The following is a 19,715-nucleotide window of genomic DNA, read 5'->3' as shown; positions in this document are numbered from 1 at the left end:
GATGGGTCAGGTGAGAAGAGATGGGGATAAGATTCTTATGATTCAATAGTGAGTAATTGTTATCATGACTAATTACAACTTTCACAGTAGAGAAAAAAAAAGTAGAAGTTTTGTAACAAAACAGCGGGAGTAGTTAATCTTACAGTCCAGGAAGATAGGACCCTGGGACCATCAAGGTAGAAGAGAATGAGCAGAATGTGGGGTCCTTTCCAAAGAAGCAACAACACCAGAGATGGAGACAGACATGAGGACATGGAGAAATAGAGAAACTGAGGACTCTAGGCTCATGGAAAGAGAAAGACTTGTGCTGGCAGCCAGGTGCTTGGGGCCATGAGGCAGATTTGCAGAATGTGCCATTTGGTTGTTTAAATGATTATATATTCCTGAGTGTTTTTGTATACATCCCCCACCCCACCACCACCACCCCCCCAAAAAAAAAGAGGGAAAAGAAGCAAATACTGTTGAATGATGATGCACTGAGGAGATTGCAATCGTTACAATGAAATGATGAGTGTAAAACTGATGTTCTCTCATGTAAACTATAACTCAAGTCACAATAAAAACATAAACAAAAAATACATTTTGAACTAGGAAAATCACAATATTCTTGGGATATTATTATTCTATGTACAAATACAACTTAGTAATAGCTTTGGGTTTTTGTTTGTTTGTTTGTTGTTGTTGTTTGGAAGAATTTCACATCTGAGAGTCTCCCTTAGACTTGTGGTCCTAGGAGAATATTGTGCTCATTCATCTTTTTGGAGCTCAAAAACCTATAAATGACAAACCAGAGTAATCCCTCGCTTATAAAAGACTTCTGAAAAAGTGAAGAAAAAGGATCTTTTAATTGCTCACTCAAAGCAGAGTCAGCAAGGGTTTAAATCCTGGGTTTATAACAGAAATTAGAGTTCTTCTGTCCATCAACATTATTTTACAGACAATGAAATGGCTCACCAAATATCACACACATTTATGGCACAGCTAGTGCAGGGCCACAGCTTTACAAATTATAAAAGAGGCTGTATTTGTTATTCATGTGTAGTTGTTGTGTCTTGATTTTTTGGTGGTCTGTGTCACATCATACTCTAACCAAGATCAACAAGGGTCTGGACAAGAAATGTTTCCCATGAAACAATGCATTTATCTTACACTACTGTTGTCCACGTGTAGTGATTTAGGATAAGAACTGATAGCTAACTGCAAAGTTGGTGATTCAAACCCACCAGCTGTTCCTGAGGAAACCCTATAAGAATGGCTGTGAGTTGAACCCACCGGAAAACACTTAACAAGTACAATCAAGAAAGAAAACTTAAATTTAGTAGGGCAAACTCCTCGATTCATGACAGCATTAAAATAAGTAAACAAAATCAGAGTATACATTTATAACAATATGCATAATGAAATGTACTTGTTAAAGAGGATGACAAATCTGTACTCTGATAAAATATTATAGGTTCAAATTAATATGGCTATTAGATAAGCCAACACATCGAAGCTGGAGGAAAGGAGTTTCTGGTGCCACCGAACTGTGCAGTGGATGGAGATACATATAAAATTATGTCTTCTTCTCTTCCTTTGTATTTCATTACTCTCCTAAGATACATACATGTACTAGCAAGAGGTGCTAAAGCTCTTTCTTAAGACAAAAGTAAAATACATTGGAGTACTAACTCAGTTGAATAAATCAATCACCAGTATTGAGTTTAGAAACTGTTTAATTTAGAGTACTAAGACTAAGAATCTTTAAAATTCCCATAGTAGTTTCTATTTGAAGAGTACTCTGACTTACATGAGCATCAAAAACCTGCTGTACAAAACACGTCCAACAAAACCTGAAGTTATTCTCTAAACTGAGTAGAACATTGAATTCCTAGAACCTAGTTCTCTATCACTGTAAAATGTAGTTTCAATTAAAATCATAATTACTGTATCATTTTTTGTTTTAGACACATAAAATCTTCAGAGGATTACATGATTACTGATATCTTTGTCCTATTAAAACATTATCCTATAATTATAAAGATAGCATTGTATTTAACTTTGTCCAGCTGATTACCCTCTTTGATTTACTTACATGAAACATGCAAGTTAATGTCTTATTACTGACCATTATTTAATTATTTTAAGAAATCTTGGTGGTACAACAATTAAGTTCTTACTTAAAAGTTGGTGGTTTATGAAGCTTCTGCCAGTGGCCAGCCCAGCCTGACCTCTGGACAACGGTAGGATGCTGTGGCCCCAGAATGAGGAAAGGGGTGCTGGAGCCAGACTTGCAGCAGCTTCTGGCTGGCCACAGAAGCTTTGAGTGAGTTCAGGGTGGGGGTGGGGCTTCCTTGGCTTATCCAGGACCACACACACAAACTCTCTGGACAGCCTGGGGCCAGCTATGACCCGTACATGCCAGTCTCGGACTGAAGTGAGGAAGGGAGGGGGGGCTAGATAGGAAAGAAAGGTGCTCAGGACAGATTGGAGGTGTGTGAACACAAGTCTCCAGAGGGCCAGGCAGGGGTGGGGAGTGACCCTCCCTATAAACTTAGATTCAAGACTAGGACAGTCTGAGGAGCTTTTGTTCTGCTCTGAGACGCTCTGGTAGTGTAGTGGTTATGAGTGAGGCTGCCAACCCGAAGGTCAGCAGTTTGAAACTACCAGCAGTTCCTCAGGAGAAAGATGAGGTGTTCTGCTCCAGTAAAGATTTACAGCCTCAGAAACCCTGTACAGGGTCGTTCCACTGTACTTAACAACAACAATATTCTAGATAAAAAGAGTGGATGCTGGGTTCAAGGGAGACAGCCTAAGGCTGGAGGATCCAGTCCAGAAGAAAGAACTATTTCACTCCTTTGGGCTCAATTATCTGTAAAATGGAACTAACAGCAACACCTGCTTCTTAGCATTAAGAGAAGTAAATGCATGTGAAATGTTTAGCAGCGTGTCAGGCTCCATGGTAACCACACAAATATGTTTGCTATTATTTGTCCATGTTGTTATGGTAATAATAGTTGTTCCTGAGCTGATAATGAATGGAAGGGAGAGGGATGGGCAGGCTGATAAACACCCAGGAAGGGGAGGTCCAGGCAGCACATACAAAGTGTTGGAGATGGGTACCCAGATGATGAAACTCTCTGTGAACCCCATGGCAGCATCAGTGTCTCTGACTGCAGGAGCAGCATTTCTGCGACAAGAAAAACAAGTTTGGGAGAACAAACAAGATGGCGGATTGGGTGGAAGTACAGTAAGGAGTTCTGTTAGCAACAACACAGAATACCTAACCAAGCAGGCTCAGGGGATAGTCCCAGAACTCTAAACCACGTGTAAAGGAATATTTATAAACTAGGAAGGCTTACAGCTGGGGGAATTTGTGGCAGAAGCAAGAAATCCATTGCTTTCTAGTTTGGGACGCTCAGCTGCTCCAGGAAATGCCATATTGGGTGAGACCAAGTGGGGGAATGATTGGAGAAGCCACAGACGCCTGGTAGAACCACGGAGATAAAGGTGTAGACATTATTTTCTATTGGTATCTGTTCATTGGTCCCTTGCTGTCTGCGCACCTCATTCTGGTGACTGCAGGGGTGCCTGAGCTAGTGGACACCTCAGCCCCACCCCCAGAGGGTTCTACTACACATGCGTACAGATCTCCCCAAAATTTAAAGAGACAGTTTCCAATTAAAATCAAATGGCAACAGCCGACCTGGAACTGTTTACAACTAGAAAAAAAGGCCTGAATGGAGATTGTAGAGTGAAACAAGCAGACAAAAAAGTAGATAGGCTGATAATTAAATCTTAAGTTATGACAAAATAACAAACAGTGGCATCTTGAAATTTCTCAAGAAGAAGAATGAAAAGGGAAGCACATTTCCTGATCACATATACCTGGAGGCAATGAGAAAGCATAAAAAAATACCAAAATACATACCCATCTGAGTATTAAGGCCACAGATAATGCTTGAATATGCCCAAGAAACAGAAGCAGATGACCATATCTGCACATGTACAGAAACAAGATAAAGTGACTGAGGCAAATGAGCTGGAAGTAGACCTACACTCCATACTGGAAGATGGGCAGACTTTGGAAATGCTGGAGAAGGAATTCAGAAAAATGATCGTAAAATGTATCAAAACACTATACCATGGAGTTGAGAAAAATAAGGAAGAAGTCAGGAAAGCACTACAGAAACAATCAAATAAGATAGATACAGCATTGAAAACGTACAGAAAGAGGTCAAAATGATTAATAATAGAATATCAGAAATGGACAATATACTGAAAGGACAAAGGAGTAGAACTAGTGAGCTAGAAGATAAATTTCTCAACACTACTAACATAGAAGAACAAACATAAAAAAGGATAAAAAAATCTGAAGAAGGCCTAAGATTCATGTTGGACAACATGAAGAGGAAGAACATAAGAATTATTGGCATTCCAGAACAGGAACAATCACACAAGTCCACAGAGGAGATAGTTGAGCTTCTGGAAGAAAATTTTCCCAACATCATGAAAAGTGAAAAGATAAGCATTCAAGAAGTTCAACGAACCTCAGGATGGGTAGACCCTAAAAGACAATCACCAAGACATATAATAATCAAGCTCTCCAAAATCAAAGATAAGGACAGGACCTTGAAAGCACCTAGGGAAAAGAGAAATATAACATACAAAGGAAAGCAAATCAGATTAAGCTTGTATTTCTCAACAGAAACCATGCACATAAGAAGGCAATGGGGAGACATATATAAAACCCTGAAAGAAAAAAAACTGCCACCCAAGAATCCTCTACCTAGCAAAGCTGTCAATCTAATATGATGGTGTAATCAACACATTCCGGGATAAACAGAAGCTAAGGGATTTTTCCAAAGCCAACCCTGCTATGAAAAACATCCTAAAGGATGTTCTATGGACTGAGAACCAACAAGAACAGACAACTACAAAATGACATATGTGGCAGCATCACCCTGAACTTAATTGACAAATGGAAGAGTTAAGAACAGAATAAAACTATAAGAACAGAGGATCTGGGAGGTCAGTCTATGATCAAAACAATTACAATGTGAAAGAAGGTAAACACAGAAGAACAGAAATCCAGATGGTGGGAAGGTCAGGTAGATTACTGGATAAAATAGACTGTCTTAAATGGAGGGAAGAACTAATGGAGTATAAGGTAACCACAATGGGGTTGGGGTGGGGGATTTACTTTGGATGTTGGGGAGGGCAATATAAGAAGAGGGGAGGAGGCAGAATAACAAGATAAAGGGGAAGACTGAGACAGGTTTGCATGGCCTAGTGGGACAGAGGTAAATGGTGATACATGCTCAACCTTGGAACAACAGGGCTCTGGTATACAGGGATCTAGGTATAGCTTGAAGAGGAGAAATAATAGTAAAATCCTTGACTGCCTTATGAATATTCGTTTCCCTTGCCTACTATTGTAAAATAGACACTTGAGTGGGATAGAAAAGAATGCTGGGAAATATGATAAGAGAAAACTTGTAAGCCCGCCTTCAGCCTATAACTGATTGGAATACCTAAAAGGGATTATACAACTTGCCCAGTAAAATAGGCCTCGTGCAAAGCTTTTACAGAGTATGGGACCTTAGGTGGAATCCTGAGTCCCATACAGAATCTTATGAGGTGAGACATTCCCACTAGAAAGGACAATCAGACTGGAACAGCTACAGTGACAGAGGATACATCTTCATGATGAATCTGACTTATACTCAGAGCTGTAGTTATTCTCAATACCAACAGAGAGGGAAAATCTTCAAATCAAGTACCAATGCTGTCTGCTCTGTACACAAGATAGATAGGATGGGCAACTTAGACATTGGCTTCCTGATATGAGTTGGCAATAAAGGTACAAAGTGACTGCCTTACAAGGTTTCAAGAGGGAGTTTAGTTTAAGAGTATGGGGGGAAAGAAGGAGTTCCCACTGAATACCTGTCATCTTGTCTAGATGGGTCTGATGAAAAGAGATGGGGATAAGATTTGTAAGTTTCAATAGTGAATAATTGTTTTCATGACTAATCACGACTATCACAATTGTAATGTTAGAAGTTTTGTAACAAAAAAAAAATGGGAGTGGTTAATCTTACAGTCCAGAAACAGAGGACCCTAAGATCGTCAAGAGAGGAATGCACAAGCAGAATGTAGGCTCTTATCCAGAGAAGCAGCAGGGCCATACATGGAGGCAGAGATGTGGGCATGGAGAGGGGGAGTGGCTGAGGACTCTAGATTCATGAACTAAGAACAGAGGGACTAAGAGCTGGTGGCCAGGAGCAGAATTACAGAATTTGTCCTTTGGAGATGTAAATTATTATATTGTATTTTTTTTTTTTTAAAGCTAAAATGGATATAGAGAAATACTGTTAACAGGTGGTTCAGGGAGGGGGTGATAATCAATGTAATGAAACAAGGTATATGATTTGTTGAATGTAAAACTGATGATGTGCCCTGTAACCTTTCACTCAATCCACAATAAAAACCTTAAAAAAAAAAAAAAAAAGTTGGTTTAATTTACCCTGTAGCTTGTTGGAGACTATTTTGGCAATATATTCTCATAAGGATGATAGCCTTGGAATTTCCTATGGGGGCAGTTCTACTCAATGCTACAGGATCACTATGAGTTGGAATTGACTTGATACCACCCAGCAATGACAGTCTTTTAATTTGATGATCAGGTGCTGAGTTTGTTTGTTGTATTTGTTGTTTTTAACTCACGGGACTAACAGGGTTATTATTAATTATGGTCAAATAGTATCTTACATTCTGTGATTTTTCTTTTTCATAGTTGCACATCTCCTCTTTCCTGAGAGATGTGGCAAAGCAAAATGACTTCAAAGTAACTGAATTTGTCCTTGAGGGATTGACAGACAAGACAAAACTGCAACTGCCACTTTTTCTCCTGTTCCAAGGTATCTATGTTGTCGCTGTTGTGGGGAACATGGGATGGTCCTCATCATCATGTTCAGTTCCAAGCTCCAATCACCTATGTACTTTTTTTTCTCAGTAATTTTTCATTCTTAGATCTCTTTTACTCTTCAGTTGTTACACCCAAACACCTGGGAAACTTTCTGTTGGAGCAAAATATTATTTCTTACCCTGGATGTATGACTCAACTTTTCTTATTTTGTGTTTTTGGTATTGCAGAGTGCTACATGCTGACAGCCATTGCATATGAAAGATATGTAGCTATATGTAGTCCACTTCTCTACAATGTTATCATGTCCCAAAAGGTCTGCAATGTGCTGGTGACTGGGGTCTATATCATAGCTTCCTTAGGCGCTATGGCTCACACTATCTTCATGATCAGGCTGTCTTTCTGTGATTACAATTTCATGCACCATTACTTCTGTGACATAATGCCTCTCTTAAAGCTCTCATGCTTTAGGACTTACATCAATGAACTACTGGTGATGCTTATTGGTGGATTCAGTGTATTAGCAACATCTGTTCCCATCATCATCTCTTACGCCTTTATACTCTCTAACATACTTTAAATGTCGTCAGCTGAGAACAGGTCCAAAGCCTTTGGTACCAAAGACTCTCCTCCTTACAGTTGTTGGGATTTTTTTTTTTTTTTATGTATCTATCACTTTCATGGCCCAGCAAAATGGCCCAGGGAAAGGTGGCTTCTGTGTTCTATACCACAGTGATCCCTATGCTTAACCCTTTGATCTACAGTTTGAGGAATAGGGATGTAAAGAATATTTTCAGGAAAGTCATGAGGACCTGTATGGGTCACCTCCAGTTAGCAGTCAGAATCACTACATGTCTTGGTGCTGTAGGATAAGTACGAGGCCACAATTTCAATTTGAACTGCTAAGTTGGCTACTGAAACCCACCAGCCACTCCTTAGACACAATAGACAGGGTTTCTATGAGTCAGAACTGACTCAACCACAATTAACAAATGTAACATCTTTTCCTTAAAATTAGTTTGTTTTTCTGTTTCCCAAACAGATACTACGTTATCAATTCTTAAACTATACCTAACTTTTATTGAAGTCTGTTTCCACACACAAATGCACACACAGAGACACACATAGAAATATAACATTGATAAAATTATTCATTATCTTATGATTCAGCAGGTTTTTGGTGGGAATCCTGGTATGGCAGTATAGGATAAGCTCTAGACTGCAAGGTCCATTGGAGCCTTAACATGGTGTTTCAAACCCCACAGTCACCACTCGGAAATCCTATTTGTTGGTCGCTATTGAGTCAGAACTGACTCAACAGCTCTTAACACCAACAGTCTCAAGAATACTTAATTTATAAAATAATTATCAGATTAATATTCACAGTACTACTTCCTCCACTGTTTTCATTCAGGTCAAAAGATAAACTGATAAGGACTGCAGTGGGAATTAGCACCCCTGCATCCTTCAATCCTCTGGCAGGGACAATCCTGCCAGGATTGTGGAATTGTTTTTATTTTATCAATTCCTCATTAGAAGTCATTCCAGTGGTGTGCATGTGACCTTTCCTATCATAATATTCCTCACTGCACAAGTGAGGGAACCTACATACGAATCCTTCCAGTTGCTGATATATATTCCAATTAAATATATGGAACTAAGAAACTATAGGATCAGAGAGCATGGAAGCACTATGTCTATTGTGAAGTGGACTTGAATGACAAGTCTACTGATCACTTGACCTTCATAATCTCCTTCTCTGACTGGTGGACAACAATGTCATTTTGAGTCTTTAGGAGTTGTTACTAGTTCACAAAGTTTCCAAAAATTTACCCAAACTCGAATCATTTCTTTTTCCCAGTACACAGTGACCCTTGTATTTCTAGATGGCTTGGGAAAAGATTAGCAGTATACAATTTTGACATTATGCTATCTTGAGGAAAATCAACCTCCAATTACTTTAAGAATTTGTCAGTGTATAAATTGTCTCAATTCTGGGAACAGTTTGAGGGATGATGATTCTATGTTATAGATCATCAAATTAGACTTATATTCACCTTACCTAGAAATCTCCCATTAACACACATTAAGTGATACTTTAGTAGCCTTCCCATCATATCATTTCAGCCAGTCAATGCCATTGTTGTTGTTAAATGCCATTGAGTCGGTTTCAACCCTTAGCGACCCTATATAGGGTTTTCAAGGAGTGATTGGTGAGCTTGAACTGCCGACCTTGCAGTTCAAATGGTTTGCAATCTGGTGCATTAACTCACAGTGCCACACCAGGACTCTAAAAGGTTGTTGTTATGTGCCATGGAGTTGGTTCCAACTCATAACGACCCTGTACAGAGATTCCAAGGCTGTAAATCTTTATGGGAGCAGAAAGCCTCATCTTTCTTCCACAGAACAGCTGGTAGTTTCGAACTGATGGTAGCTGTTACCAAATATCTGGCATAACATCAAGTGACATCAGAGTTTTTCAAGTATTCTAGTACTACCCTTCAAATTGATTCTATTCAGCTCTATATGTTAAAGTAGGTATTTTATTGTAAATCTACTCTAACATTCCAATAACTTTAATTGTTAAATAGTTTCCTCTATGGTCAAGCAAGTCTGACGCAGAATTTCTACTTCATATAGGTAGGCCATTTTGGTCCATGTTTCTGCCAATCAAACAAACTGTCAGAAGATTTTTCTAACCCTTGGCACCAAAATCTTTAGTCCAGAATTTCTGCTTGATGCGCCCATATCAATAAAATTGACCAACTATAACTTTATGTTACTCCAACTATTATTCTATACATTTAATATCCAATTCTCACATATATTCCCAGAACTTCTCTATATATGAATTCGAAACATAATTTACTTCTTTTGAAGTGCAGTGTACCTCATTTTGTGTTACACATATGCCTCTCCTTTGAGGATATGCATGGATTAGAATATAGGTTTAGGTCTAGAAGCAAAAAAGGTGGTGTGGAAGTGGACCCTAAAGAAAACAATAATATCTTGCAAAAACTTTTAAGGTGAAATTATGATGATTCTTCAAGAAAGAAATGATTAATCATGATAAATGGGGGTGGAAGAGTTGTTTTTTTTTTTTGTTTTTTGTTTTTTTTTAGCAAAGATGTCTTAAAATATGTAATAAAATAATTGAGACATTTATTCATTTTTTAATTATCTGGAAGCTAAGTATAATAGACTTCAAGATAAAAACAAGCATAATAGACAAAAAGGGACATTATCTGATGATTACAGGGTGAATAGAACAACAGGACATGACCATAATAAATATCTACACTCCCAATTAAAGAACTTCAAAATAAATAAAATCTAGTAGAGGTGAAGAAGGAAATAGAAAACTCTACAATAATAGCTATTGTTTTGGTTAAGTGACACAAAGTTGACTCCAACTCATAGTGATCCTGTATAGGCTTCCAAAGGAGCGGCTGGTAGGTTGAACCACTGGCCTGTGGTTCAAAATGACCTTGCAGTTCAGTGAGGACTGCACAATAATTGTAGGATATTTTTATACACCACTTTCAAGAAAGGAAGGAACAGCTAGACAGGAATGTAATAAAGACAGATAACTCAAAAATGTAACAGTTAGCTTGACCTTATAAATTTATACAGAAAACTCAACTCCATAACAACACAATACACAATCCTTTCCAGAGCACATGGAACATTCTCCAAAATAGACCATACATTAGGCCATAACACAAGCCTCAATAAATTTTAAAACATCAAAATACTTCAAAGCACCTTTACAAATCACAATAAATTATAAAGTAGAAATCAATAATAGGAAGATCTGGGAAACAAAAATAAATATATGGAAATTGAATAATAATCTACTTAAAAACTACTGGGCAAGAGAATAAATAAAAACAAATTGAATGAAAAAATTCCTTGAATCAAATGAGAACAAAACCACAACATACAAAAACCTTTGGGGCATAACAAAAGCTGTGCGCAATGGGCAATTTATAACATTAAACACACACCAAAAAGAAGAATCAAATCAACACAGTAACAAAACACCTCCAAAATTAGAAAAAGACCAACCAAGTAAGCCTACAGTCTCCAGAAAAAGTAAATACTAAAGACTAGAATAGAAAAAAAATGAATTAGAAAACAGAAAAACAATAGAAAGAATCAAAAAGACAAAAGTTGGTTCTTTGGCTGAATTAATAAAATTGACAAAGCTTTGCCAAATATAACAAATGAAAAGGAGAGGAAATTAATAACACACATATGAAACACTATTGGTGACATCACAATAAAATCCATGGAAAATATAAGGATAATAACAGAATACTATAAGTAATTGTACTCTAGTAAATTGGAAAATATAGAATAACTGAACTATTTTTTAGAAAACCATGACATAACTAAATTAACATAGAATGAAGAAGAAAACTTAAACACACCTATAATCAAAGAAGAAATTGATCAGCTAATTAAGAAATGTCCAGCAAAAAGTCTGGGCCCAGGTGGCTTTACTCATGAATTCTAAAAAACATTAGGAGAAGAGCTAATATTTTACTCAAACTATTCTAGCACATGGAAAATGGTGGAAATTTTCAGAATACATTTTATGAAGCAAGGATAACTGTCTTATCCACACTAGGAAAACACATCACTAAAAATGAAAATCGTAGGCCAATATCCCTCATGATCATAGGTGCAATAGTTCTCAACAAAATCCTAGTCAATAGAATTTAACAACATATCAAAATAATAAGGCATCATAACCAAACAGGACTCATAACTGGTAGGCAAGTAGGGTTCAATGATAAAAACAATCCAAGTAATTCAACATATAAATAAAATAAAGGAAAAAACAAACAAACAAAAAAGAGCTAAACTAAAATTTGAAAGACCCATAACTTTAAAGATATGTAGCATTTTAAACTCATGGATTTCTTTTGGCAGTATACTATTGTTAATCACATTTAAAAACAAATTGACACAAGAGTGACACATACAGCTCATATTAAGCAAGAGGAGCACAAAAACACTCAAAGTTGTACATAGTACCCATTTGACCTAGCCTCAATGGCTTGATAATCAGAACTTGAGTAGAGGAAATAAAAAATAAATAAATAAATAAAAAAGAGCAAAACAATTTTTGATAAAGGAAACAAGGGTAAATCACTACAATTTGATAAACTTGATCTACACTCATAGAGGTGGTGGTGGTTGGTGGTTATGTGCCATGGAATTGGTTCCGACTCATAATGACCCTGTACAGGGTTTCTGAGAATGTAAATCTTTACAGGAGCAGAAAGCCTCATCTTCCTCCTGCGGAACAGCTGGTAGTTTCGAACTTCTGAACTTGTGATTCGCAGCCTGATTAACCACTACACTACCAGAGCTAGTAACTCTAAATACCAACAGGGAGGAAAGGAGTCTTCACATCAAGTATCAATGCTATCCCCTCTGTACACAGGGTAGATAGGGACAATTTAGACATTGTCTACTAAAATGAAGGAGTGATAAAAGCATGAAGTGATTGGCTTACAAGGTTTCAAGGGGGAGTTTAGTTTAAGAGTGTGTGGGGAAAGAATGAGTCCCCACTGAATAGTTTTCATCTTGTTTAGATGGGTCTGGTTAACAGAGATGGGGATATTCTTATGATTCAATGGTGAGTAACTGTTATCATGACTAATTGTGACTGGGACAATTATAAAGATAGAAGTTTTGTAACAAAAACAGGGGAGTAGTTAATCTTACAGTCCAGAAAAAAAGGACCCTAGGAAAATCAAAGGAGAAGAGCACAAGTGGAATATGGGACCTCATACAAAGAAGCAGTGACACAAGAGATGGAGGCAAAGATGGGGACATGGAGAGAGGGAGCAGCTGAGAACTCTAGATTCATGGGAAGAGAGGGACTAAGAGATGGCGGCCAGGAGGCAGACTTGCAGAATGTGCCCTTTGGTGGTGTAAATTATTATATATGCCTGAGTGTTGAAAAAAACAAAAAGCCAGCTAATGTGTATAGAAAGAAATACTGTTAACTGATGGTACATGGAGGGAATTATAATCATTGTAATGAAACAAGGTGTATGATTTGTTGAATGTAAAACTAATGATCTGCCCTGTAAAATTTCACTCAATCAACAACAACAAAAAGGTAGACACCATTTTCTAATGCTACATTTAAGAGTACATCAAAAGTTTAACTACTAGGACTCCAGTTCTTACATGAATGAGTTTTTCCAACAAAGTGTATTTTGTTTACACATGTCTCCACAATCAGTAGATGATGTCATAAAAGTTCTCTCAACATTACAGCTGTCTTCTTCTCCTTAGGGTTCCTTCACCACCAACAACATAAGTTAGCATTTGTGCCATGGAAATAATGATGTTGAGATCATAACTAATATTAAAATTTTAACAAACAATGGCAGAATTTTTTCCACGCAACAAGTTTATAGGAATGCAGCCCCACAGAAAACAACAGTTTTTAGATGGATCAAGCATCTTAAGGAAATCAAGAAGATCTCAAAGCTAAGTAAGAGGGAAGATTATTACACTCAATGAAGGAAGAAACTGTGGCTAAAATCCAGAAACTCATGGAAGAAGAACATAGAATTATGATTGATGCTGTATCTACTGATGTTGGGATCTCAGATGGCTCTGAATTTTCTATTTTAGCCTAACATTTTGGTGTCAACAAGATTTCTGCTTAATGGGTGATAAAAGCATTGTATGAAGTTCAGCTAGTTAAATAGCTTATCTTCCCATCATTATTTAAGGGAAGACCAAACTGATGAAGACAATTTTGTGAAATGAATCATTACTGTGAAGGAGTCTTTCATTGATCAGTATAATTCAGAATGCTAGGTCAAATAAGCATAGCAAGATCAAATCAGAAAAGAGACTTTCTAAGGGATTTTCCAATTAAATTCAATACAGAGAGGTAGGTGAGAAAGTTATGGCAACTTTTTTCTTTTGCATTCCAAAGGGGGAAATATTTATAGCTTTCTCAAAATCCACATTATGATGATGAAAGTTTATTATGAAGATATTTTGAGAAAATTGAAAAGTGCATTGGTGAGAAAATTGAATGAAAATTTGTACCCAGGATCATTTTTACATCACAACAATGCACCTGCTCATTTTCTCAGGGTAACAGGGCTCTCCAATGAGAATTTCATTGGGAAACATTACCTTATTTACACTACAGACTTGATCTTGCTCTTCAGACTTCATTTTCTTCCCCTAATTTGATGAACACTCAAAAGGAACTCAATTTATATCCCCCAAGGATGCCAATACTGTCATTTTGCTATGGTATAAATAGAAGAAGATAGAATTCTTAGGGAAACACTATCATCAGTAGTATACAGGTGGCAGATAAGTAAAAAAAGAGTAATTTTAAATTTTGATGCTGTTACTAATAAAAGGTATAAAGCAATTAAACTAGAAAATCGATGGGATAAAACTTTTTCTGGAAATCTGAAAAAAAAAATATGGTAACTCCACTTTAAGGCCCATTCTTGTCAATAAAGAGGGGTTCATTGCTAACATACCAAACAAGTTAAATAAGTAGTAGAGGAAAAATTAAAGCAAATTTCAATGTATGAATCCAATTTGTATAACATTTTTTAAATAGGCAGGTTATTAAGATGGAGAGAATATAAGTGTAGAAAATAAATGGAAGCAGAACATAGATGGGAAGCAATAAACAAGAAAAGAAATGAAAAAGAGAAAAGGAAACTTTCTAGACTGAAAACTTTAATCTTAAGTTGGAAAAGATGTAATATAGAACAGAAATAATTAAACAGATAATTGCATACTAACTTATAAATTCTTGGGTTTGTATACTTAGATATGAACTCCAAGAACAATTTCTAAAACTCTTGGTAGAAATGATTTCTACAAAACAATAAGAACTAAACTGATATTGAGCATCTTATCATGATGATACCATGGGTAAATGCTACATGGTTATGAAGAAAACTTATGCTAACTCCAAACCAACTATTATTTATTTGTGAGAACAATTTTCAGCAAAACAAGAGAGGAAAGATAAAAACAAATCTCAAATTATTACAATTGTATGATTTCCATTTACAATATAATTTTTGAAATGGACAGTGCAGAAAATAAAAGGGAGAGGAATAAATATGGGAAGAAATGAGAAAGACAAGAAACAAAAAAGAAAACATTCTTGACTGAAAACTGTACTCTTACGTTGGATGGGGTCATCTAGAGTACAACATAAGTAATTTTTTTAAGTATGTAATTTTCATACATAAAACTTCTAGTTTTATGTACTTAACTATGAAATTCAAGAAAAGTTTCCAAGACCCAGGAAAGAAATAGCATGATATCTGAAAAAGAATGAGAATTAGAATGACATCAAGCATCTCATAGCTGTAACATGTGGCAAAATTTACATGGTCCTGAAGGAAATGTATGCTAAATTCAGCCCAATGTAAAATTTAAAATATCATGAAAAAAAGTTAATAAAGAAATAAGAACACTAATTGGAATTACAAATACAAAATTGGATGAAAGTTTGCATTTTTTAATGGGTGAATTGTAGCATATTTTCAAAGAACCAATAATCCCTTCATCATTTACATTCTTCTTCTTGTTGTTGTATGCCATGAAGACAACACCAACTCATTGCAACCCTATGCACAACAGAATGAAACATTGCCCAGTCATGGGCCAACCTCACAATTGTTGCTTTACCCAAGTGCATTGCTGTTGCCACTGTGCCATTCCATCTTATTGGGAGACATCCTCATTTTCTCTGACCCTCCACTTTACCAAACATGATATCTTTCTTCAAGGAGTGGTACCCGTGCCAATGTGTCTGAGCCATGAGAGACAAAGTCTTGCCATTCTGGCTTCCAAGGAGCACTCTGGCTGTACTTCTTCCAACACAGAGCTGTGTGTGTTCATTGGCAGTCCATGGTCCTTTCAATATTCTCTTCCAATACCAAAATTCAAATTCATTTATTTTTTTATGGTCTTCTTTATTAATTGTCCAACATCCACATGCATATGAGTTTATTGAAAATACCATGGTTTGGGTAAGACACATCTTATTCCTCAAAGTGACAAATTTGCTCTTCAACACTTTAAAGAGGTCTTGAGTAGCAGATTTGCCCAATGCAATGCACTGTTTTATATCTTGATTGCTGCTTCCACGGGAGTTTATGGTTGATCTGAGAAAAATGAAGTCTTTGACAACTTCAGTCTTTTCTCTACTTATATTTTGTTGTTAGGTGCCATCAAGTAGGTACCGACCCATAGTAACCTTATGCTCAGTAGAACGAAAGACTGCCCAATCCTGGGCCAATCTCACTACTGTTGCCATGCTTGAGTCCATCGATGCTGCCACTTGGCCAATCCATCTCATTGGGGGGGGGGTCTTTCTCTTTTTCTCTGAACCTCCACCTGATCAAATATGATATCCTTCTCCAGTTACTGGTCTCTCCTGACAATATGTCTGAAGTATGAGAGACGAAGTTTGGCCATCTTGGCCTCCAAGGAGCACTCTGGCAGCACTTCTTCCAAAATGGATCGATTGGTTCTTTTGGCAGCCCATGGCACTTTCAATATTCTCTTCCAACACCATAATTCAAAAGCGTCAATTCTTCTACGGTCTTCCTTATTCACTGTCCAGCTTTCACATGCATATGAGGTTATTGAAAATACCATGGCTTGGGTCAGACACACCTTAATGCTCAAGTTGACATCTTTGCTCTTCAACACTTAAAAAGGTCTTGTGCAGCAGATTTGCCTAATGCAATACTTTGTTTGATTTCTTGACTAGTTCTTCCACGAGTGTTGATAGTTGATGCGAGAAGAATGAAATCCTTGACAACTTCAATCTTGTCTCCGTTTATACGAATGTTGTTTATTAGTCCAGTGGTCAGGACTTCTGTTTTCTTTACATTGAGATGTAATCCATACCAAAGACTGTGTGCTCTTTGATCTTCACAATAAATGTTTTAAGTCCTCTTCACTTTCAGCAAGAAAGGTTGTATCATCTGCATGTTGCGTAGGTTGTTAATGAGTCTTCCTCCAATCCTGATGCCACATTTTTCTTCATAGAACCCAGCTTCTCAGATTATTTGCTCAGCGTACAGGTTGAATAAGTATGGTGAAAGAATACAACCTTGTAGCACACCTTTCTTAATTTTAAACCATTCAGTGTTCTAATGCTCTGTTCAAACAACTGCTTCTTGGTCCAGGTACAGATTCCTCATGAGCACAATTAAGTGTTTCAGAATACTCTATTTATATAGATGTTTCTAATTGGCCCAGTGGTGAAGATTTTTGTTTTCTTTACATTGAGATACCAAAGGCTGTTGTCTTTGATTTTTGTCAGTAAGTATTTTTAGTTCTTTTTACTTTCAGAAAGCAAAGCTGTGTCATCTTCATATTGCAGGTTGTTAATCAGTCTTCTTCCAATTCTGATGCTACATTTTTCTTCATATAATCCAGTTTCTTGGATTATGTGTTCAGCATACACATTGAATTAATATAGTGAAAGAATACAACCCTGATCCACAACTTTCTTAATTTTAAAACATTTGGTGTTCCCTTGTTCTGTTTCAATAGCTGCCTCTTGGTCTATGTACAGGTTCCTCATGAGCACAATTAAGTGTTCCAGGATACTCATTCTTTGCAATGATGCCCATAGTTTGTCATGATTTACACAATTGAAATCCTTTGTGTGGTCAAAAAAGCACAGGTCAACATCTTTCTGGTATTCTCTACTTTCATCCAAGGTACATATGGCATGAGTAATGATATCATTCATTCCATATCCTCTTCTGAATCCAGCTTGAGCCTCTGGAAGTTCTCTTTCAATGAATGGTTGCAGCCATTTTTGTATTACTATTACTCATATGAGATATCAATGATATTGCCTGATGATTTCCACATTCCTTTTTGATTTTCTAAGTATAGGTCTTTGCACATTTCATTTTTTCTAAGTATAGGAATTTGACTTTGTCTTCTTGATCTGCCTTTTGAAATTTTCTGTTCAGCTCTTGTACCTTCTAATTTCTTCCATTTGCTTTAGCATCTCTACTCTGGAGAGCAGGTTTCAGAATGTCTTCTGATAGCCATTTTGCTCTTTTTCTTATTTCTTGTCTTCTTAATGATATTTTGCTTTTTTCCTGTATGATGTTCTTGACGTCATCCCACAACTCTTCTGGTCTTCAGTTTTTAGTGGCTAATGTATCAAATCTGTTTTTCAGATGATCTCTAAATTCTAGTGGGTTATATTCAAGGTCATAGTTTTGCGCTTGTGGACTTTTAAGAAAACTTTCTACAAGTTCAGCCTGAATTTCCATATGAGCAATTGATCTTCTGTTCCACAGTCTGACCATGACTTTGCTTTGATGGTATGGAGCTTTTCCTCTGTTTTTTTCATTATGCAGACAATTTGATTTCTCTGTATTCTATCTGGTGAGGTCCACATGTATAGTTGTCTTTTATGTTGTATAAAAAAGGTATTTTCACTGAAAAAGTCATTGGTCTTGCAAAACTCTATAATGTGACCTCCAGCATTGTTTATATCACTAAGGGAATATGCTTCAATTATTGATCCTTCCTCTTTGTTTCCAAACCTTTGCATTCCAATCATTAGTTAATTATCAATACATCTTGAATTAAGATTTGATAATTTCAGACTGAAGAAATTGGTAGAATTCTTCAATTTCATCATCAAAGGATTTAGTAGTTGGTCCATCAATTTGAATAATAACTGGTGAATAAATTTGAATAATAAGAGACCAATATTCACTGGTGAATAAAATTTAATAATAATAGAGACCAGTATTAACTGGTCTTCCTTGTAGATATATAGATTTAATCCTATGACAGACAGCACTGTGCTTCAAGATATATATTGATATGTTGTTTTTGATGATGTGTTCAATGCCATTCCTCTTCAATGTGTCATTCTTGGCATAGTAAACCATGTTATTGTCAGATTCAAAATAGCCAGTACCAATCCATTTCAGCTCACTAATGCTTAGGATATTAATGTTTATGTGTCCCATTTAATTTTTTATAATTTCCAATTTTCCTAGATTCATATTTTGTGCATTTCATGTTCTAATTATTAATGGATGTTTATAGCTTCCCTCTTCATTTTGAGCTGTGCCCCTTTAGCAAATGAAGCTCCTGAGGGCTTTACTCCTTTCCATTATCATGGCCAACTCTACTTTGAGGAGGGAACTCTTCTTCAGTTGCATTTTGAGTGCCTTCCAACCTGAGGGGCTCATCTCTTGTCACTATATCTGACAATATTCTGGTGTTCTTCATCATGTTTCAGTATTCAATATTCTGGTGCTGACAGTGATCCACTGTGTTAGAAATGAATCCCGATGTCTCGTAAAAGACACTTGGTGAGACTAACTTACCTTGGCAAAGTAAAATTTACTCTTGCAAGAGGGTGCGTGTGCATAGCCATACATACACGAACAGGCCAGTCAGCACACCGAGGGGCAGTCCACTTGGGTTTTTAATCCCTGATGTGAGTCTCAAGACTGTGTCTCACCCTATTGGCTAGGGTTTTGACTGCACAATCTGTTCCCTTATCCAGTTGGCTAGTTCAAAATTTTCAAGACGTACATTCCTACTGAAAAGAAGAAGAGAGCGATCATAAATTCTTTACTCCAGGAAGTAGTTTAAAGAAAAAAGAAAGTGATCATAAAAATATTTTTCCACAATCGCCCCCCTCCCTTTTATTTTTAAGAGAAAGGAGAAAGGTCACCTGAATACAAAAAGAAAAAAATCGTGTTTTTTTTTTTTTTTTTTTTTTTTT

The 19,715-nt window shown here is 36.7% G+C and overlaps 1 pseudogene; it reads left to right on the top strand.

Moving 5' to 3' along the window:
• Nucleotides 1-3,013: 3,013 nt before the first annotated feature.
• The window catches only part of LOC102835183, a 34,094-nt pseudogene continuing 17,392 nt past the window's right edge, over nt 3,014-19,715 (top strand).

This window comes from Chrysochloris asiatica, unplaced genomic scaffold (assembly GCF_000296735.1).
Source record: "Chrysochloris asiatica unplaced genomic scaffold, ChrAsi1.0 scaffold00410, whole genome shotgun sequence".
In the NCBI taxonomy this organism is placed as follows: Eukaryota; Metazoa; Chordata; class Mammalia; order Afrosoricida; family Chrysochloridae; genus Chrysochloris; species Chrysochloris asiatica.
Note: the sequence above shows the minus strand (reverse complement) of the source record. Positions and strands in the feature narration are given on the sequence as shown.